General features: G+C 34.5%; 1 long non-coding RNA gene across 3 annotated transcripts in view; it reads left to right on the top strand.

Annotated features, from left to right (window-relative positions):
• LOC111093168 overlaps positions 1-23207 on the top strand; it is a 119864-nt gene that overhangs the window by 13213 nt on the left and 83444 nt on the right. For all 3 annotated transcript variants that reach the window (XR_005381109.1, XR_005381107.1, XR_005381108.1), the window contains one exon: positions 22027-22177. This is a non-coding gene — a long non-coding RNA (uncharacterized LOC111093168). The remainder of the gene's footprint in view (positions 1-22026; positions 22178-23207) is intronic.

The following is a 23207-nucleotide window of genomic DNA, read 5'->3' as shown; positions in this document are numbered from 1 at the left end:
ATAATATTTATTTTATTTTTTTTTTTATTGAAGTTCAATTTGCCAACATATAGCATAACACTCAGTGCTCATCCCGTCAAGCACCCCCTAGTGCCCGTCACCCAGTCACCCCAACCCCCCACCCACCTCCCCTTCCACCACCCCTTGTTCGTTTCCCATAGTTAGGAGTCTCTCATGTTTTGTCACCCTCTCTAATTTTTCCCACTCATTTTCCCTCCTTTCCCCATATAATCCCTTTCACTCTTTCTTATATTCCATATCCATATGGATACAATGGAATATTACTCAGCCATTAGGAGATAATTTTTTTAGGAGATAATATTTTTTAAACAAATCTTAGTGTATTACTTTTTCATCACTGCAAAGGTGAATTACCAAAACTTAGCAGACTCAAGCAATACCCATTTGTTAGCTCAGTTCTGTAGGCAAGAGGTCTAAGTGAGCTCAACAGAATTCTGCTTAGAGTCTCGCAAGGCTCCAATCAAGGTGTCACCTTGAGTAGGTTTGTAGCTAGAGGCTTAGGGAAGATCTACTTGCAAACCCATTCAGGATGCTGACAGAACCACTTCCTCATGGCCACAGGTCTCCAGTTCCGTCATCAGATAGGAGCACTCTCTGCTCCTAGATACCATCAACATTCTTGCCACCCACAGTCTTTCTACATGGCCCTTCCATCTTCAAAGCTACAGCAGAGCATTGAGTCCTTCTTGCAGTTTAAATCCCCCTGACTTCCCTCTTTTACCACCAACTGGAGAAAATGCTATGCTTTTAAAGGTCTCATGTGTTTGGATCAAGCTCAGATGAATAATTTACCTTATAGTTCATTTTCATAGGAGTAACACCATGGGATGAAAGTCATGAGCGCCATCTTAAATTTCTGTGTTCCACAGAGAAGTACATGAACTGTCAGACAAGAACTCATTTAAGAAAAAAGTGTGATAATTTAACTATTAATTTTTTAGTCAGAGATGACTAAAGGATATATATTTTTTAATATATAAAGGATTCTTCCCCAAAGGCCAGTAACATTTTACAGTTCAATACATATCCTTTAAAGTAAAATTAAAATGTTTGAGTAGGTTGTACTATGTACTTGACGTTTATACCCTCCTCCCTCAAAAATCATATACTGAGGCCCTAATCCCCAGTGTGATGGTATTTGGCAGTAGGCTTTGGAAGGCAATTACATCATGAAATTGGAGCCTTCATGAGTGGGATTAGAGTCCTTGTAAATAGAGGCATAAGAGTGGTAATCTTTCTCTCTGACATGTGAGGCAAAAGTAAGAAGGCTGAACTAGGATGTTCCAGCCTTTAGAACTATGAGGGATAAATATTTATTGTTTAATCCATCCAGTATTTTTGTTATAGCAGCCAAAGCTGACTAAGGCAGATTGGAAAGCCAAAATGTAAAATCTTCTCATAAGATCTGAAGACTCTCTTTATGCCCTTTTGTCCAATCATTCCAATCAGGTTGACTTTCACAGTCAATTACTGGGTTAAAAATGCTCAAACAACACACTGACCATATGAAACCTTAGGATGTAGATTTCTTTCTTCTGAAAGAAAGAATAAAGTTACTGAACTACAGAAGTTCTTTCCTTTTATGTTAATGTGGCCTTTTTCTTTTTGTGCAACATATTCACATGCATATATTGAAGTACATGTTTTGAGAGCTATTTATGGTAATGTCAACATGAATTTAGAGTTCATTTAAGTTTCAAATTGTTTTGTATGATTTCTTAATTGTATATTTCTAAGAGCCATCGGCAAGCCTGAAAGTCCCTTTGGCACAAAAAAATATTATAAATATATACACATACAGACATGTTTATAGGTCCACTATTACAGTGTGGTGACATTTCATTATACCATCATTCTGGGAATACCACAGATAAAGTCAAGCATGTGATTTTGTTGCAAGTCTCAGTGTCTTTTACTTTGCTTACAAAATAAAGAAGGTGGTTCAGAAATATGCTATATTATCCCAGTATCTTTTTTTCAATGGTGGACTTAAATTTTTATGAGAAAATTTTACAATATTTTCTAAAAATTATCAAATATTAAGAGATTTTTCAAACAAAGTTTGGTGGGATTGAAAATAATCAGAACTACTTTCCAATTAAGTACAGGAAATACTTAAGTATAATATCTGTTATATGAATTGTCTAGTAGGAGTAAAAAATATTTTAATGTTAAAAACACCACAACGTGGGATCCCTGGGTAGCTCAGCGGTTTAGCACCGCCTTCAGCCCAGGGCCTGATCCTGGAGATCCCGGATCGAGTCCCACATCAGGTTCCCTGCATGGATCCTGCTTCTTTCTCTGCTTGTGTCTCTGCACCCCACCCCCCATCTCTCATGAATAAATAAATTAATTAATTAAAAAAAAAAACACTACAACAAACATAGCTTGAATTTTGGCTCTTCATCCCTCACTGATGCTGTGGTATCTGAAAAGTTCTTAACTTCTGTCATCTTTAAATTTCTCATCTGTCAAATAAAAATAATAATATAGTTTATTTGTAGTGATATTTGTAGGATATAATATATATATTATATATATAATGTATTATATATATATATTATAGCGATATTTGTGCTTTATAGTGATATTTGTTGGATAAAGTAATACATACAAAATGCTCCAGGTAGTATAAAGCTTCACAACTGGTGGTAAATATCAATTGTTTTTCCTTTTTTAAAAAAATATTTATTTATTTTAGAGAGAGGGAGAGAGCATGAGTGAGGAGGACAGAGAGAGAGAGAGAAAGAGAATCTCAAGCAGACACAGTGCTCAGAGCAGAGCCTAACATGGGCTTGATTTCACAACCCTAGATCAGGACCTAAGCTGAAACCAAGAGTCAGATGTTTAACCGACTGGGCCACCCAGGACCCCCTGTTTTACCTTTTATATGTTCATGGATAATATGAGAGGAAATAACAAAAAACATTTTTTTACAAAAAATATTTTTTAACTCCTAAACTGGATGAAAATAAAAGTGACTTTTTCAGTATAAGGAAAATGATATTTTCCATGAACTCTAAGGTAGTATATATAATCCATATTGAAGAGGACAAATAAATTAGAATAGAGAGCATATTGTCTGTAAATGAAGGTCTTAAATCACTAAGTTCCAAGAAGCTGGCCATATATCCTAAGGTGAGGGTGGGTGTAGAGGTGGGGGCAGGATGTAGGAAGGAATACACTTGGATCTGTAAATGGCTTCCTTGGACCTGTGTATTTATTTACATAAGAGAGAATATGGTCATCTTATCTATGTTTCTTTCTTAAGGTCTGATCTGTTTCACAGAGGAATGGTGTATTTCTTTCTCAGTTGTGATTTTTTCAAGTCCTTTCATGATTTGATTTTTCTCATATACCAATCAATGTATTTGTAGTTGCTATCTTCCCATTTTTTGGTTAAGTTGGTTCATTCAGTAGATATCTTAAATATTATTATTATTATTTTTAAAGATTTTATTTATTTATTCATGAGAGACACAGAGAGAAAGAGAGAGGCAGAGATACAGGCAGAGGGAAAAGCAGGCTCCATGCAGGGAGCCCGACGTGGGACTCAATCCTGGGACTCCAGGATCAGGCCCTGGGCTGAAGGCGGCGCTAAACCGCTGAGCCACCCAGGCTGCCCATCTTAAATATTATTATTATTATTTTGAACCACATTTAAATTTTGGATTTGGGCTTGTACCTGCATCTTCTGTATTAGGTATATTTAGTTGTATTAGGTACATTTAGACTTTGGGAGTTTTCTTTGGTTTCAATGAATGTCTACTTTGTAGATTCAGTAGACCCCATTGACTGCTGTCTATTTTGGGTTTGTAGTTTGATTTAGAATTGTGTTAAATTCATGCTTTGTATTTGACATCATTTTGTATTATTTTGAAGTAAATTATTTAATTTTTTTGAAATCTGGAATTTTGAACATTGTCTGCAATTTGTAATATAACTGATGTGAAATACTTGAAATACAGGATGACAAGAAAAATAAGCCAAACCCCAAACCAATTAAAACAAAGAGAATATGGGGCACAGATCACTATACCATTGTTGAATTAAAAGAAATGAATTCTGGGGCACCAGGGTGGCTCAGTGGTTGAGCGTCTGCCTTTGGCTCAGGTAGTGATTCTAGAATTCTGGGATTGAGTCCTGCATCAGGCTGCCCATGGGAAGCTTGCCTCTCTCTCTGCCTATGTCTCTGCTTTTCTGTGTATGTCTCTCATTAATAAATAAATAAAATCTTAAAAAAACTAATTCTATTAAGAGATTTCTTCATGTTTATTTCAATCAACACATATTTAAAAATCCCCTTATTATCTTTCAAATATTTTTATTGTCTATATTAATCTGTTTCATGTATATTTGGATCCATTTCTATCATGACCTACTGTGAAATTTTTTTTTCTTAAAAGCATAAGATTATAAAACTGAGAGACATTAAGCTTTTAGAAATAGGTTTCACAAAGTTAATGTACTATTTGCCCATTATACATGCTATATCTTAATTTTTGTTTTTTTGCTTTAGTTTATGTTTAAAGCTCTAGCATTCCAAACTCACGTTGTCATATGTTTGAATGATTGGCCATTAGATAACATTAGCAGTGGCAACCTGTTTAATTAGGAAGTACTAGATTATAATCCAAAAATTGTGGCTCAAAGTTCTAACCAAACCAGGTTGACCTAGGGAAGGCTACATTTTTGTCCTCAACTATCTCATTTCCAACTGGAGATAATAATGATGTGTGCTGTTTGTCATATAGTAGATGTGAGGGACAAGTAAAATAATTGTGCACATCCATTTTGCAAATTGTAAAGCTCTGTATAGATATTAGTAACTATTAGCCATAGTTTGGCTAGGTATCTTCTGTGCACTGAACTTCATGGCTGTTGAGAAAACTGGCTTACAAATAAGAACTAGCCAATAGACTGATCAAAGACTCATAATCAGAAATATATATATATATATATATTTATTTATTTATTTATGTAAATATATTTTTACCATTTTGATGGTAATACTCATACAATCATTAAATTACTCATCCCAAATTACTTGCAATAAAAATATTTGTCTTTTAAAATTATCTCTACTATATCTCTATAAATAAATCAAGATTTGTGGCTGTAACTAGTCAATCTTCACTATGGCGGTGAATGCTTCTTGACCCAATATATATAACTAGGTAGAAATAAATCTCCAATATCTCCCAAGATGCTGTGGGCATGAGGGAAGTAATATCTGTGAAACCAGTTTAGATAGACTCTTGTGATAAAAAGCATTTTCTGAGTATTAGAAGGATAATGAAAGTACAAGAACTATACTTCATTTCAAAACAATAGAACATTTCTTCAGTTAAGTAATTGTTTAGATCTTTTGGCAAGCAAAAGGGAATACAGGAACATAAACAATTTTAAATCAAACTTTCACTCAGACTTAAGTTACGTTTGAATCCTGATTATTGTCAATGAGCTCAATGATCCCAAACACTAAATTGAAATAGGATGCATGATGAGGAACTTGTTTTATAGTTTGTGATACTGGCTGATACATATAGGAAAATGTTAAAATATTATGAAAAAACCTTAATTAATCAATTTCTATCTATTAAAAAAGGAAGACACTATATGATTTACTCATTTATAATATTTATCCATATATGCTTTTCCTCCATCCACTAATGTGAAAACTTTATACGACACTCAAAATTGTATTTGAGCAGGGAATATTATATTTGTTTCTTACTAATGTAGTAGAAAACAAAATCTCATGGCTCTGTATTAATTATTTTTGCATATGAATTTCTAGTAGAGATATGCTTATGTTAATAAGGTTCTCTTCAATTTTAAGTTATAGGTTATAATAGTTAAAAGACTCAGGTTTGCCTGAAGAATGCCAATATTAGACATTTTGACCAGATTTGCAGTATTGGATTTAATGCATTTCTCAGTATGTACACTGTGCTATTGGAACAAAACTCATGAGATATTTAGTAAATATACAGGATGTGTTACTCAATTTCCTAATTACGTGTTTGTCTACAAGAAAAAAAAAAACTATTTCTACAGATGATAAGCATTGGTTCTCTAGCCTGAGATTTGATTTTCTTCTCACAAAGAAAGAAATAACTACAGTTGAGAGAATGCTTCTTTATAAGCATCCTTGTAAGGAAATGAGAGGTATGAAAATGCAGGAAGGAATATGCTCTGGAAATCCCGAATGAGTCATTCTATTATTTTTCTGAAATTCAGCCAGCATTGCTCTGATAGGCTCAGTGCTTTTCTCCCATAAATATATCCTATTCGTGATAAGAACCATGAAGTTCTCTACATCAAGTGCTCCTTACTAAATCCAACGAAATGAACCTCTTTGCTTTCCATAATATTATTGTGTCACTGACGGCAGCTCTTTTTATAACCATTTTATATATTTTCTTCATTTGAAGTTTTGTAATTTTTTTTTTAGCTGCCATTCTTGGTATTGTATAATGTATCCCAGAGAGAAAACAAGTCTTCTTGAGTCTCTCACCATGTAACATAGCCACTCAGACCCAAAGAACTGTGGATGTTCACAACAAGAAGAAACTGACTTGAAACCTATGTGGCAAAAATATCCGAAGTTTATGGAAACCTAAATAAAGACACAATGGTGTTGATACCCTACAGAACTTTGGCCTAAAATGGGATCGGAAGCTTTCACATGAAAGCAAAATGTTACTATTTCTATATCCATACATAGCATAACTATTCTGTGTTTTCAATTACTGTTATATTTGGAAAAAAAATAAATAGCAATATACACTCAGCATAATAACTTTATGGAATTGCATTTATGGTTGCAGTCACAAATAGTGTAGGTTGAGTTATAAAATATTTTTAATGATTCTTTCCATGATTTTGTGAATGAGTTACCACAAAGGTCAAATTTTCTGGTAATTATCTTTTGAATGCCATAAGAAAGAGATTTGGTTATACTTTAATCAGACTGAAATACTAGGATTTGATCAAATAAATTTAAATTTAAATTATGTTTCTTGAAGTTTTCCTCTAAAAGTATCTCATTTAATAAACAGATTTTTCAGTTACCTTAAACTTTACATATTCAATTTAGAAGAAATAGAAATAAGTGCTTCCTTAAGACCTGTTGAGTCCTCATGAAAAAGAATATATATAACTTCTGACAAAGCAGAACTGAGATCAAAAAACTTTGAGCAGAAAAGTTATTTTTATTTTATTTTAAAACGTTTTGGAATTTTTTTAGGGAAAAGGAGAGAGAGATAATAAATAGGGAGAGGCAGAGGGAAAAAATCTTAAGCAGGCTCAGCACAGAGCCCTGAATGGGGCTTGATCTTACAACCCTGAGATCATGACCTGAATGGAAATCAAGCACTCAACTGGCTGAACCACCCAGGTACCTGAGAAATGCTATTTCTAAACACCTTTGTACACTCCTTCTCTCTCCTTACCCATCCCAGTTTCCTCCTCCAAACTCTTCCATTTGACATACAGTATCACTTCAGTACCCAAGAAAATTGGCCAAGTTTCCACCACAGTTCCAGTAGAGGTGATGGTCAAATATTGCAGAATTGATGAGTAATGGAGACTTTTATTTCTTTCACTTTCAGATTAAGTGTAGATAAGATTGTAGAAGGATTAGATAAATAAGAAAGTAAACTAGCAGAAATTGATATTTGGACTTAAGTGCATTTAAATAAAAGATTCTAATTGACGTTCGTTTGCATCTACTTTTTTCCATGTAAAGGAAATTGGTGAGCACTTTTTTCCCATAAGAATAACCTGTACAAAAAAAAATTGACATAAATCTCCACTTATTTTAAAAATATTTAAAAGAAATGATATTGAAATAAGTGAGATCCCTACATTTTTTACAAATGTGGAACAGAAAATGTATTGGAGTAGAGCAAGTCTGAAGGCGAGTATAAGCACTGATGATAGTACATGTGACAGATGATGAGTCTGAACCAGGGCTGTAGTTGGACAGTTGGAAAAGCAAAGGCCGATAGAGGAATTTTTAGGAAAACTTTGGCATAACTTCATATTTAATTGAATGCAGAGGGTGTGAGTAATTAGGGAGACTAACATTACTTCCAGGAGTATAACTCAGGGTTATTGATGCATAAAGTAGGCAGAGAAGGTGTTAAGGGGAAGGGTGGTAAGGCGAGTTCATGATTTTGGCTGAGGTGTGTTGACTTTTTGGGTCAGGACTTTTTGAATGTCTAACAGGTAAGGAAACACACACACTCTGCAATTTGCTACTCTGTAGAGATATTTTTCTGAAGAATATCTTAGCAAGCTACAGAGATCACGGGAACTTTTGTTAAGGGACAAAGCTGCATTGACACTTTTGATGTCATGCTGCAGTGAATAGTATATGATTTAAAGTCACCATACCATTTAAATAGTCCTTTGCCATTTCCCCGCAGTGTGACTTCAGCAAATTGAATCCCTGAGTCGCTGTCACTTCAGAGGATTATTGTGAGGACCAAGTAAATGAACATGTTAAAATACTTCCTAACATGTAGCAAATGCTAAAGTGTTAGTGTGCCCTTTCCTATTATTATTCTATTATTCTTCCAATAGACTCTACCACTGCTCTTCTCCTCTCTTCATATTGCGACCGCTTGAATCATTCTGAAGGGTATCTTGGCCTCCTCTCCCCATTTACACAATTGGTTCACTCAACAGTTGTGTTTTGCAAGCCCTGCAGGGAATCCAAAGCTGCTTTAGACTCTGGGTATAGAGAAGCGGTGCTTCCAATTAATCTTCCATACCGATAATAGCAGTTATTGTTTTAAAAATCAAAATTAATTTTGTTACGTAATGCATAAAGACCTCTTCTGTCTTCATGGTGCCTACTACACATTAAGATCTAAATTCCTAACCAGGCATCAGAAGGTTTTCATAAAATCTGTCTCTAGTGTTCCCAACAGACCTCATCTACGGCTCATCCCCAAATCTCCAGATATCCTTTCCAAACTATCCTTTAGTAACACACTTCACCTCACAGAACTTATCTTTTATGAACATAATTTCTTCTGCTGAGTAGTCTCGCTTTTGTACGGTATTTCTTATATTTAAAGATCTGAGACTCCAACTTGGTATTTATTTATTTATTTATTTTAATTTTTATTTATTTATGATAGTCTCACAGAGAGAGAGAGGTAGAGACACAGGCAGAGACACAGGCAGAGGGAGAAGCAGGCTCCATGCACCGGGAGCCCGACGTGGGACTCGATCCCTGGTCTCCAGGATCGCGCCCTGGGCCAAAGGCAGGCGCCAAACCGCTGCGCCACCCAGGGATCCCTCCAACTTGGTATTTAGAATATGTCTACTTGGTCCTCCAAATTTACTAATTCTTTTTAGTGTTCCATAACTTCCACTTTGTACTAGGCATGATTTTATTTTATTTTTTATTTTTTATTTTTTTGATTTTAGATACGTGTTCCCAGACCACGTTAGGTGAAGCTCTCATTGCATAAGGTCTTCCCCTGTAAAACTTAATACTAAGTTGCTGATCTGAACACATGCTTTCTGCTGGCAGCCAGCTATCAGAGAGAAATAAGAGCTGAAGGCACAGAATTTATATCAAAATCACCAATTAATTAAGATTTTTTTTTTCTTTCCAGGGAATATATTATGCTAATGCATGTTTCTCCATTTTAACATAGGAATGGTGGGTGAAAAAACATATGCCACCTGTCCTCAGAGTTTGTTCATTTGTAAGTATCCATAGAAGGTGTTTAGTAGGCACTCAGAAATGCTTTCCTGGACCTTAAAAATAGGACCGGGAGGAAAAGGAGCTGATGAAGGAAAGAAAAGGGAACATTTAAGAGAACCCTGATTGCATAGCGTCATAGAAGTTGAGGGAGATTTCCAAAGAAGACATTATCAAGAATACCAAATGTTTGGTAAAAGATAAAGGATTTTGAGGATCAGGAAAATCTGGGCATCACAATAATAGGGATAACTAGGAAAAAGAAAGTGGCATTGCAAGAGAAAGAAGGAAAAATACATGGATCTGACATCGACAGGAAACAGAAAAGGTGTGAAGGAGGAAGGAGCGGGGCAGGACATCTGGTTTGGGGGTGATAGTTGTTGAGTAGCCTTGAAGACTCAGAGATTTCTCTAGGTCACTTGAAAAATGATTCCTCCCCCCAAAAATGACCCAATATACAAGTGTCATGCTCAGTAACTACTGTGCAAGTGTATACTGGCCTCCTTTTCTTTTTTTCTTTTCTCCTTTTCTTTAATCTACCTTTATCTTTGATACAGAACAAAACAAAAGCCTTTATTTCTGAATTGCCACAGCCTTTGCCCTTGAAAATCTCTATGCTCTGAAGAATTATGTAAGGCTTTAGTCAAACATCTGCTTTTTATTTATCTTTGTTTATTTAAGTCCCCATTTTATTATTTTATAAACAGTAGCACAGATAACGAAATTATGGATGGTTATTTTTGTTGGAGAAGAGTTAAACAGGGCTCAGCAAGAAAAATTTTAGCTGTCAGGAAAAGTTTCAAATTCTCCTCTTTTGAGAAAAGACTGGTTAATTTTCATTTACTTGAGCAGAAAACATGTTTTCTCCAATTTTTACTTGAAGGCAGTAGAAGGTTGCCGAGGGCTTTGTAAGCATTTGATAGTGCAGATTTGGTGGAGAGAACACTGCTGTGCTGAAATATAGAGGGATATTTAAGACTGTAATGGGACTGTGCCTCTATCTGGCAGTGTTTAAAGGCTGGTAGGGACATTCTGGACTTTCTAAATTAAAGTAATTACACTACCATTTTAGGATTTTCAACGTACATGCTTGGGGTTGTTAAGAAACAAAAATCAGCTGAGTAAATTTTAAAGATCTTTTTGGCTTTATTCAATAATTCATGAATCAGGCAGGATCCAGGATAGCAGATAGAAAGAAGCTCCGGGCAGCTGTACAAAATGAAAGACTTATAATGGCAGAAAGGAGTGGGAACAAGGAAATTATACTAGACAAAAAGGAGACTGGTTATGGCAAGATCACTTTCCTTAGGGGTCTCTTCAGGCAGAGGACCTAACTAATGTTAACCAGGGGATTCCTGGTTGACTGGCATAAGATTCCATTTCTGGGAGAGCCAACACTAAGTCTCAGTTTAGTGACTTAGCATAAGTGACTCCATTTGGGGCCTGTTGTCTTGTTTTTAATGGGGTACATTGTTTTCCCAACTCCTATAGTTTCCATGAAGAAGGCTGTTCTCTCATTTTCCTGGTCATCAGCTACATTCCTAGTTCTTCCAAGGAGGTGGATAAATGACCGGGATTGATGAGTTTGGGAGAGGAATTAGTATGTGTGGCTTAGGTATTTGCTCCCACTTTTTTTCTGGGAGCTCATCCATGCCAGAAGTTTCTGTAGATGAGACTACCACATGGTCTGGCAGGCTTTCTCTTTCTGGGACTAAGTGAACACATGAGTTCAATTCTTCAGCTCAGGATTAAGAAGCCCATTGTTATTGAACACTTAGAATATACCCTCAAATTTAGTAATAAAGGTAATTTTTTTTTTTTATTTTCCACCAATATGTTTGTCTCTGTTAATGAACTCAAAACTCACACTGAGAGGTACTTGCTGTCAGTTGAGGATTGAGAAGATCAATTAACATTCTTCACTAGAAAATGTCTTGATGATAAAGTAGACAGTTGATATTTATATGGTACTTATAACAATCCTCACACTGTGATTTCACAATACTTTGCTCCATAACTCTACTATATAATTTATCACATTGTTAAATGGCTACTTATTTATTTCTTATTCATCTCTATGTCTAGTTCTTAGTTCACTGACTTGCACGTAATATGTGCTTACTGATTATTTGTGAAATATATAAATGAATGGAATTCAAAAGATCTTTAGGGAATATCAATTCCATTCTCTTTTCCATAATTGGAATTTAAAAATAACTAAAAAATAAAAATAAAAAAATCAGAATATGAAACTTGATATCTGACTAAAAATTGTAACACTAAACATTTAGGAATTTTTCCATAATATTTGTCATATTATGAAGGAAAACAAATCCCATATTTTACAACTGATTTGTTATTTTATAAGTATTAGGTGTGAATCTGAATTTTAAAAAGGGACATTTTAATTAGATATAATGATCATGAAGTAGCAGAGGCAGAAGACCATGCTATTAATCCCAAAATAGAAAAAAAATGACATGCAAATCAGAGCAGCATGATGTAGACCTTAGTAAAATTATTATTGTTGTTGTTAGTATTCTTGTAAATAAATGCTATCACCAGATGCAATGAGATTTGTCATAGTTTAGGGCTTAATTCAGACTTAGAACTAAACGTTAACCACGGAAATTATGGCTAAAATGAAATTAGAAATAGAACTACAAAACCCTGCAACTATTTAAAAGATGAATACAAAGTATTACATCCTTGAATTTAAAACCAGTTAGTTTAGAACCTTCAAAGAACTAACTGGTTTTTCAATGGAAGCTATACACACATCCTTGCAAGTAGTTTTTGAATGATCAGAACCTGCATTTTCCAAAGGAACTTGGGTGCTACGCAGTTGAAATAAAGAAACTTGATTTGAAAATTATGAGTGAGATTCAAAAGGATTTTTCACATTTTTCAAATATGAAGTCATAAGTTTATACAAGTTACCTTTGAGGCTAATGCATATTTCAATTTGTCAATCAGTTACTATTACATTTCAGGGTACATAGTTTTGATGTACACCAAAACACTTCCTTTCCTAAAACCAGTGTGGGAAATAAGGGGGTTACCATTAATATGACCAAGAATTATTGAAGCCATGGAGTCTCATTGCAAATACATTTTTTTCTTCGCAAAATGCATTAACTGACGTGGCCAATCACAATTCACATGACTAGTATTTGCTCTTGATGACTTGATGAATATTTTAATAAAGTTATGTTGAATAAGCAAATTGAAAAATATATGTCAAATCCATTGCATTAGAGGCCTTTGCTTTAAGTTTTGGCATTATTTAGATGGATTAACCTGTTTCACACAAGGTGATCTACCCTGCATGTGCAATTTATAACCTCTACATATAATGTATACATTTTCATGTAATAATAAAACACAAAATGGCTCTACTATGCTGCTAAATTCTCCCAAATAGATGTATTCATCCTGGGGGAAAAAGAGTGAATATGATCAAGCATCCTCATACTAAAGAAATGTTAAATACTATCCTCATAGCCAACTGGCAAAGTGGTTCTTTTTCTCCAAATACTTCAAGCATCTATTACAAGTCATATTGTCAGATTCCAATGAAAGACTGGAGATTTCAAAACCAATTTGCAAGATTAATAATTGAGTGAATTACTTTATAAAATGTAAAATCACATGCTAAAACAGAAGAGAAGAGTGGCATAGTCATTAAGAGCTATTGCAGGGCAGCCTGGGTGGGTGGCTCAGCGGTTTAGCACCACCTTCAGCCCAGGGCTGATCCTGGAGACTTGGGATCGAGTCCCGCATTGGGATCCCTGCGTGGAGCCTGCTTCTCCCTCTGCCTGTGTCTCTGCCTCTCTTTCTCTCTCTCTGTGTGTCTCTCATAAATAAATGAATAAAATGTTAAAAAAAAAAAAAAGAAGAGCTATTGCAGAGGGTGTATATTTACTTTCTACACTCTTGGCAAATTCATGCTTTTATTTTCAATGACGCTGCATGGTCCAACCTTCCTGATATCAAAGTTCTCAGAGGCAGTAGGAGCTTATTAATAAAATGATTTTTTGTGCACCTGTTTAGGCATCTGGATTTGGGAATAGTTTTAAGGTTTTGAAGAAATGCAATCATCTAGTTCAACCAGTGATACAATAGATCTTTTATTAGTGGCAAGACAGACATTTCCATGGGACTTTTGTTTCCCATAATGAAAGCTTTAAATACTGTCTTCTTTTCCTTAGAAATTTAAGTTTTGCTGGAAATGGACTAAATAATTCAAGAATATTTTTAAATGTCAAGCTTCAGAAATCCCAAACTATTCATTATTTTTCAAAGCTACAATTATATTAAACAAGGGGAAACCTGGCACCAGTGTATCTTTTAGCAATATAGTTTCGCAAAAATCAAATTCTTTTCTTTACAAGATTGCTAATGGGGTTTATGTTAAGTTATAGGAAAGTAATTTTTTACCAATATATAATCCTGGTGAAAAGCACAACATATTTTCTGCACTGACCTAAGTTAAATAATAAATACATCTCCCTTGCTTTGAAGTATTTTCCTTCTAGAAATTCTTTCCAATTACAGAAGTTTGAAAAATTCAGAGTATAATTTGCCAAGGCCTAGTACTCTGTAGGTATATCCTACCATTGATAAAGGTGTAAATTTCTACAACCCAGGATTGTCTTTCTCAAGGATCTGGGAACCATCCTTTTGAAATACAAGCATCAAAGAAAAACACATAGGACCCCTCTATCCTAGTTTCTGAGAAAGTGGGGGCAACAGTTAGTAAACAATGACAAACCTATCCACTGCATTCCTCCAGCACTTTTCCATTAGCCCACTCTAGTGTTTAAATATCGTCTGACTTTGCAGTGCTTGGGTGGTTCAGTTGGTTAAGATTCTGACTCTGGGTTTCAGCTCAGCTCATGATCTCTGGGTCATGATCTCCGTGTTGGGAATGGATCCCCATGGAGCTTCATACTCAGAGAAGAGTCTGCTTTCCCTCTCCTCCTCCTTTCGCTGCTCCCCTTTGTCATGCACACACACACTCTAAAATAAACAAATAAATAAATCTTAAATAAATATCCTCTGATTCTATGTTTCAGCAGAATTGAGTTCAATCTTTCCTATTGTAATAGACTCTATCTTCTATTTTAATAGTCTTGCCTAAATAAAATTTTCCTTGCCTGTTTAGTCCAGTGTAATTTTTCTTTTTGCACACATATCCAGCCTTTGTGGTCTGAAAAGAAGGATGCAGGGCTTGATATATACTAGGAATAGTTAACCTGTCCTCAATCTTGCTTCCTGAGAAGTCACAGATTCAAAAAAGGCTCTAATTTAGTCATAGAATCACTCTATAGATGTTGGGGCATACAAGCACTTTGTTACTATAGAGTTTTAGTTTTGAATTAGGCAAGACCTCAAGGAAGAGAAGTATAAAGGATTCAGGCTTGAAAAACTATTGCCTCATTGATATCCAAGAAAGTATAAATCCTGAATTTAAGGACAAGAATAAAATTTATTATTTTATGTCTTAAGAAATAGTGGGTTAGGGCATAATGTACTTATGAAAGACGCTTTATTTTCACCTTATGGCTTATGGGATGAATTAAGTTTAATTGTGATATGGGACTTGAAATAATAAAAAAACTTTTTACTTGTGCTGGTATTATTTCTTTTTGTCTTTTTCAAACTGACTCAGTGGATTCCAAAGTTTAGATGGCAAACAATATATTACAAATTTGGAACGTCAAGGAAATAGCCTGTAGAAAATAAAAATCTTCTGTATATTTTTGCATTACTGACCCATCATTTCAACTTTTAGAATATGGTATTAGGAATTTATAATAGGATACTAAGCAGGCACCAAAAATAATGATATATATTATACAGATTGTAAGATTGTAAATTCTGATATATATTTTAAGTGCAAAAAGACAGAACACACACTTGTGTCTACATGTGACTACATGAATGTGTACATCATACTTTTGTGTGTGTTTGTGAGGTGTGCACATATGTATGAAGATACATGGGAGATACACAAGGAAATGTTCACATATAACTTCCAGGAAGTGGTTCTCAGAGTCAAAGAAGAGGAGTTAGAATTTCACATCTCTTATTATACATCCTGGTGCGCTGTTTCATTTTTAAGTCAAGTTTATATATGTTAATCATTCTTATTAAATGCAACAGTTTATAAAAAGTAAATTCTCTGTCCATAAAGTATTAAATGCAGAGATGATAATTTTAGGAACAAGATATACTATTCTACAATAATATGAAGAATATATGGTGACATGCAGTGAACTATATTTCCTCTATAATTTTGATCATTAAGAGGCATCCCCTTTACTTGTTAGAGGACTTTAAAAAGACAGGGATCCTTTGGTGTGCATGACAAATGAATCCGTAGCAGGAAGAACATCTTGCATAATTTAAACTAAGGTCTTGGAATTTCACTTCTATCGTAGGACACTAGTTCATATCTGGACCATCAATACATGTCAAGTGATACAACTGACAACTGTATCTTGAATCTCAGGATTGAATAACAAATAGAGATATTCTATTGCCTGAGACTGCTGGAGCATAGTACTATTTACATAGAGACACCAGAAATTAATCATTTAGATAAAACCAGTTAAATATTCACACCTTTGATTACTGCGTTTAAACATTCAGTACGGTTTAAGGCAATTAGCTTTGCACATTTGGGGGAAATGGAAAGTGTTGTGTCTTGGGAAGGGCAGTGTGGGCTTGTTAAAGAATCCATGACATATGAAGAGAGTTAACCTAAGTCGTATGCACTGAGCGTGAAATAGGAAATGCAGTGCTCAGAGCCACCCGTTAAGATCCTCTTATCTCCCTGCAGACGGAAACTGAACTTTACGTGTTGCTGGTGCTAGTGAGGCAGCCTACTATGTTTATCACAAATGGGGGCTGGGAGTCTAGTTAAAAGGATTTTATACTCTTTTGGCTTCAGCACAAAACCAGCTGCAGAAATAACCACCGCCACCACCCCCATCACCAAACAGAATCTATTAAGCACCCACATCCACATGGATTCTATCAAAGCCAGGCTAATGGAAATCAACTCCAAATCCAGCCAGTACAAAGATAAATGAACAATTTTTATCCTGTATCCCTATGTTTTTTAGAATACCTTGATTTTTTCAGGGTTATGACAATATCTCATATTGTTTGTTCTTATATTTCATTTTAGAAATGGAAGCAGCTCTCAGGCTGGGGAATTAGACAGATGTTAACCCATATGCAAAAATCGTTGTTTGTAAAGAGTTATTGACATTTCAAAGTCATGAGACAATTCACTCTGTTTAGCTAGGTTGGCTTACTTGGGGTTATATTTAGTGAAAGCCACAGGAAGATTAAAATTTTCCTGTCCTTTGCCCTTTACTCTTCACAAAGTCTTAATGGAAATATTTTATTCCTGATGGCAAACTCTTGGTTTCTCTTTAGACAATAGGTTTGGTTCAAGCTCATATTTATCTTTTCTTTAAGCTTGTAATCCTCCTTTTCCAATGCATCTTGATCAGGAGCTTGCCCTTCAGAATGCTAGATTCCAGGTTTAAATGCCTATTGTACCTCTACAGTATGTTACAAATGAGTTGACACTACAATTAAAATGAGGCCAGATAGATGTCTGCAGATGGAAGGTCTCTTTATACTAAGTTCTCTTGACAGCTGATGACATCATGAGCCATTTCCAATGATTTGAATAATGAGGGGGTAGATCTACCCCTGAATCATGTACTCCAAGTACCATTCCAGATGCAACTCTGATTTATTCAGGAAATCCTGGAATATATGGTATAAACTATTCTTGCATATTTTAAAAAGAAAGGAAAAAATGACACAGAAGGAAGCTTTCTTTTGATATACTTTGATATACCTAGGAATCGTAACCCAGCTATATAAGAATCCTCAAGGAGATCACTGAATATTCTGAAGTGGTGGTTTTGAGAATAAATGGCCATCTCTGGAATTGCATTTTTGAAAACTAAGACTATAATTCCACGTACCAAAAATACAAAGTAGATAACTCAAAATGTCTTTCATAGGGATGCCCTATTAGATGGGAAAATGAATTCAAGTCAAATGAATCCTGTTTCTTTCATGCACAGGGATTTTCACAGATTAAAAATTAATCAAAACTTTGGAGAAATCAGTTTGATGAACTCAATACCTCAAGATAAATTGTTAGCTAAAAAAAGAATCTTGCTATTTGTGAAAAACAAAGTGCCAGAAATGTTATTAGAGGTTTTAAGGATTTCAAAGCAATACTTTGGCATCAGTAATCCCAAAGAATCCAGACAGTATTCTGAACTATGTAGTTTATATCTAAGTAGAACTGAGATTAAAGATGGAAGAGAAGTATCAAGGAAAGGAGTCAGTTGGATCCCTAGTATATTTCCATTAACAAAAGACTAGGAGATATCGCTGAAATTTCAGTAAACTTACAAAGAATGAGCAATTGCTGTGATCCTATTTTTGATCTGTTCTCCTGGCTTTTAGCAGCTTCACTTGTTTTTCCTAAAATTATCCTAATCTGTAAAGTCTTCTGTGTCTTAATGCAGAGAAAAATGTGATGAAAAACTTTGCCTAAGCTACAGACATTCCTGTACTTGGCTCTTCTATCAGCACCGGCCCTAACCTAAACTTAAGCCTAAATTTTGCTCTGGAATAATTAACGGCACCAGCACTAGAGATGTGCTATTTCTATTATAGAAGAAAAACATAAGGGAGAAGGCCTTTTGATCTAGCCCTTTCCTTCCTCATAGGATCACCTAACAAGATGACAACTGCTTATCTTAATGAGGACAACTGCTTATCTATTGTGACCTTGAGGCAAGAAGGGTAAAGACATAATGCCAACTCTCCAGAGACGCCAGATGGAAGACTGGACAGAACTAGAGCCCTGATGATGTCTTTGAACCACTGAATTAATCCTGGAACAGCTGACCTCCAGATTTCTGTTGACAGAAATGGTTAGGCCATTGATATATCAAGGTTTTCTGTTCCTTTTAATCAAAAGCATCCTTAATTGATATACATAGCTTCCCACTAATTAGAATAACCCTTTACATGGCATATAAGATCTCCCATGACAGGACCCTGAAGACCACATTTCCCATCACTTTCCTTTATGTTCAGGGAACACTATCTTTTTTTCTGTCTCTTCTCAGAAATGCTGCCTCAACATACATAATCCCAGTAAGACCAGTATCAAGTGTGCATTAATTACCTCTGATATCTGGCTCCAACCCAGGGAATCTCTAGCACATGGTAGGTTCTTGATAAATACTTGATGATTGGATAGATGCATAGGGCTACTGGTTGGTTCTTCAAAGAATATGATAGACAATAGTAATTTAAATAGTTTAGCCCCTTGGAGAATCAGACCTCAGGATAACAAGGACTGAATCTGATGCTTAAGTGAAGAAATTTAATTCCTATCCCATAGTGTTTTCCTCCTGAAAATGAGTACTCTTGTCAAATCAGTGAGACCCTATCATGTTGGCGTTATATATCCTGATTTCTTTCAAGCATTTTTATGTGTATACATTATGTCCACTACCAAAGAAGTTTGAATCACTCTGCTTATTTCACTTGTTATTTGATTGTGTGCTAAACCAATCAGTATAATTTATTTCAGTAACATTGTTATGAACTTTCCCTTTATTAATTTATTTCTTGTGAAACAGTATGGCATCTTTCCATTAGCTCTTATTTAAAAAAATAAAGTTGCTGCATTATAATAATGTGAAAACAAATCTTACATCAGAATTTTTAAACTGTGGTATATGGGAAAATTATTCAATTAATACTAGAAAAAAGAACAACGTATAATGGAAATAATGGCATTTACCAGTTAGATTTTGTTAGGTATATCAGTTGGAAATTGAATTTAGCTGCAGGTAAAGGAGACCCCAGTATAATAGCATAATGAGATTGGGGTTTTGTTTTTCTCACATAGCAGAAAATCATTTGCCTGTTGATGTTGTGTCAGGGGCTCATGGATGTTAGGGACCAGATCTAGGATTCCCTTGGGCTTTTTCTTTCGGTGATTTTGTGGTCAAAATGTGGATGTTGAAGCTCTGGTCTTCACTTTCACATTCTAGTCAGGAATAAGGGTAAAGAAATCATATTTATTGTGAAATTCTCAGGGGATCTCCACTTACATCTTATTGGCCAGAACTGGATCTCATGATTACACCTGCCCACAAGGAAGATTAAAAATATGTGTTTCTGGATGTCTGCAGGAAATCACAGTTACATTAATTATAAAGAAAGGAAGAATGGTATCTTGGTGGATAATTTTGCCAAAGTAGTTATTTCAAATGGTTATGTGTGCCTGACGGCCACATTACTAGTATCACCCTGAAACTTTGTCATACTATATAGATGTACACTACAGGTCTCCTTCCTTCCACGGAAACACTGTACCATGGAGAGAGAATGAAAATGTTTTCCCTTTTGTTTACGATCAAAGAATGTCCTCTTGATGAAATGAAGTTTGCTATTAATTTCTTGTGGAAGGAAAACCATCCAAAGCTAAGAACTAACAGTTACACAGTTAATTATTCTTTGGCATGTGGATATTAAGGTGGCTCACCACTGTTTGTTGAAAATACAGTTCTTTCCCGATTACATTATCTTGACATCTTGGCATCCTTGTAGAAGATCAAGTGTCCTTAGATGTATGAGTTTATATCTAAACTCTTCATTGAATTCCATCAGCCCATATTTTTATCCTTATGCTAGTATTGCACAGTTAATGATTATGTTTGCTTTTTGGTAAAATCTGAAATCAGAAAGTAAGAGTCTTCCAACTTTCTTCTTTTGCAGGGCTGTTTGGTTATTTTGAATCTCTTAAGTTTCCATAAGAATTTAAGGACCAGTTCATCAATTTCCGCAGAAAAGGCAACTGGAATTTGGATAGGAATTGTGTTAAATGTATATATAAATTTGGGGAATATTGCCTTCTTAACGATTGCTTTCTTCCAATCTCTGAATGTATTTCCATTTATTTACATCTTAAATAGTTTCAATGATGTTTTGTGTTTTTTTCAGTGTGCAAGTTTTATATTTCTTTTTACACACATATTCATAAGAATTTTTTGGTGCTATTATAAATAAAATTATATTCTTAATTCCATATTATGTTGCTTATTATTCATGTAAAAATAGAACTATATTTTCTATATTGGGGCTGTATCTCACAAACTTGCTGAACTTGTTTATTAATTCTACTAGTAATTTTTTCGAGTGTGGTATTTTTTGTATTAGATTACTCAGAATTTTCCACATTACACAATCATGCCATTTGCAAGTGCCATTTTCAATCTGGATGTCTTCTAGTTCTTCTTTCCTAATTGCCCTGGCTAGAACCTTTAGTACAGTGCTGAACAGAAGTGACGAAAGTAGAGATCTCTGTCTTGTTCCTAATCTTACAGGAAGTATTTTCAGTCTTTCTCCATTAAGTTTAGTATCAGGTGTGGATTTTTTGTAGATGTCCCTTATCAATTTGAAGAATTCACATCTATTCTTAGTTTGTTGAATTTTTTTCCTATCATGTGTATTGGATTCTGTTTAATTTTTTTCTACATCTATTGTAATGATCTAATCATTGAGGTTTTGTCCTTTTTTTCTAGTAACATGGTGTATAGATTGATTTTCAGATGTTGAATAAACCTTGCATTCTTAAAATAAATCCTACTTGGTCATGGTGTATAAATCCTTTTTGTATATTGCTAGATTCAATTTGGTAGTATATTGTTGAAGATCTCTGTAAATGTATTCATAAAGAATAGTAGAGTCCAGTTTTCTTTTCTTGTGATAACTTTGTCAATATTACCAGGGTAATACTGGTCTCATAAAATAAGTTGAGAAGTGCTTTCTCTTTATTTTTTTAAAAGAAGATGTGAGATATATGCTTAATTATTTTGAAGCATATGATGGAATTTACTAGTAAAATACATTTGGTTCTGGATTTTTCATTGTTGGATTTTTTTATTATTATTACTATTCTGCTTATCTGTTATAGGCCTATTCAGATTTCCGATTTCTTCTTAGGCCAGTTTCAGCAGTCATATCTTTTAAGGAGTTTGTCATTTCATGTGGATAATCTAATATGTTAGCAGACATTTGTTCATGATATTCCCTTATACTGTATTTATTTCTATAAGGTCAGTAGTAATGTCTCAATTTTTATCACTCATTTTTCTAGTTGGTTTGGATCTTCTTTCATTTTCCCTTGTGCAATTTTTTTTTTTTTTCCGTAGGCCCCATGCCCATCATGGAGTCCAACATTGGGCTTGATCTTGGGACCCTAAGATCGAGACTGGAGCTGAGATTGAGCATTCAATCTATTGAGTCACCCAGATGCCCCTTTCCTTGATCAATCTAGAAGAAAAATGAGTTAATGATACAAAGGTAAAGTTTAAAATCTTACCCTCAGTACAGAAGGAGGCAAAAGAAACTCACAAGATGGTTAAGTTTAATGATATGAAAACAGAGGAAATTATATAACATGTATACTTAATTATTTGGTTTCTCAAAAAAAGAGGACATAAAAAAGTACTGATCTTAAGTATAGAAAGCAAACATGTCTGACATAAAGAATAAATGAAATTGCAAATTTAATGTGATTATCTCTACCAGGTAAAATCAATGAAAAAAACACTGAGATATATCAATAAATATGTATTGTATTTGCACCATATGACAAGTACCTACCTTGTATATCAAAAATAAGCCAATCTACATCTCATTTATTATTCACAATAACCTTACAAAGTATAAATTATTTTTGTTATTTTTGACAAAATTCTATTTTCCAATGAGAAAACAGATTATACATAGAATCTAAAAAGGACGACTTATACAAACAGACAGTGGTTTCCATGGGCTGAGGCATGAGGGAAATGGGGAGATATTGTCAAAGAAGACAAAGATTTAGTAAGATTTTACAAGATTTAGTAAGTTCTGGGAATCCGGTCAATAATATGCTGACTATAGTTAAAAAAAAAAAAAAGGAAAATGAAAATGAAAATGAAAATGCAGAGAGATTAAAGAACAATTACCATGGTCAGAAAGCTGGAATGAAGCAATGCCAGGACTTTAATCCATAGATGACTTTCTCACTCTTGCTTTGCTATATTTGGTAAATACATTTGTGATTCTTACCCAATATTTAAATATTCATATACATAGCATTTTATATATTTGGTCACTGATAAAAAATAAGATTGTACATATATATATATGTATATATATGTTTATATATATGCATGTAAAATGAATAATTCAGCAAGTTGACAGGTTTTACTAGGAATATCTGCATATATTCCTGATTATACATAATTATGAACTTTTATCATAGAAGTATTTTGGGGGACACCTGGGTGGCTCTGCGGTTGAGCGTCTGCCTTTGGCTCAGGGCATGATCCCGGAGTCCTGGGAT

Source organism: Canis lupus, chromosome 29, assembly GCF_011100685.1.
Source record: "Canis lupus familiaris isolate Mischka breed German Shepherd chromosome 29, alternate assembly UU_Cfam_GSD_1.0, whole genome shotgun sequence".
Classification (NCBI taxonomy): domain Eukaryota; kingdom Metazoa; phylum Chordata; class Mammalia; order Carnivora; family Canidae; genus Canis; species Canis lupus.
The sequence above is the reverse complement of the archived record's forward strand: the minus strand, read 5'-3'. Positions and strand labels throughout refer to the sequence as shown.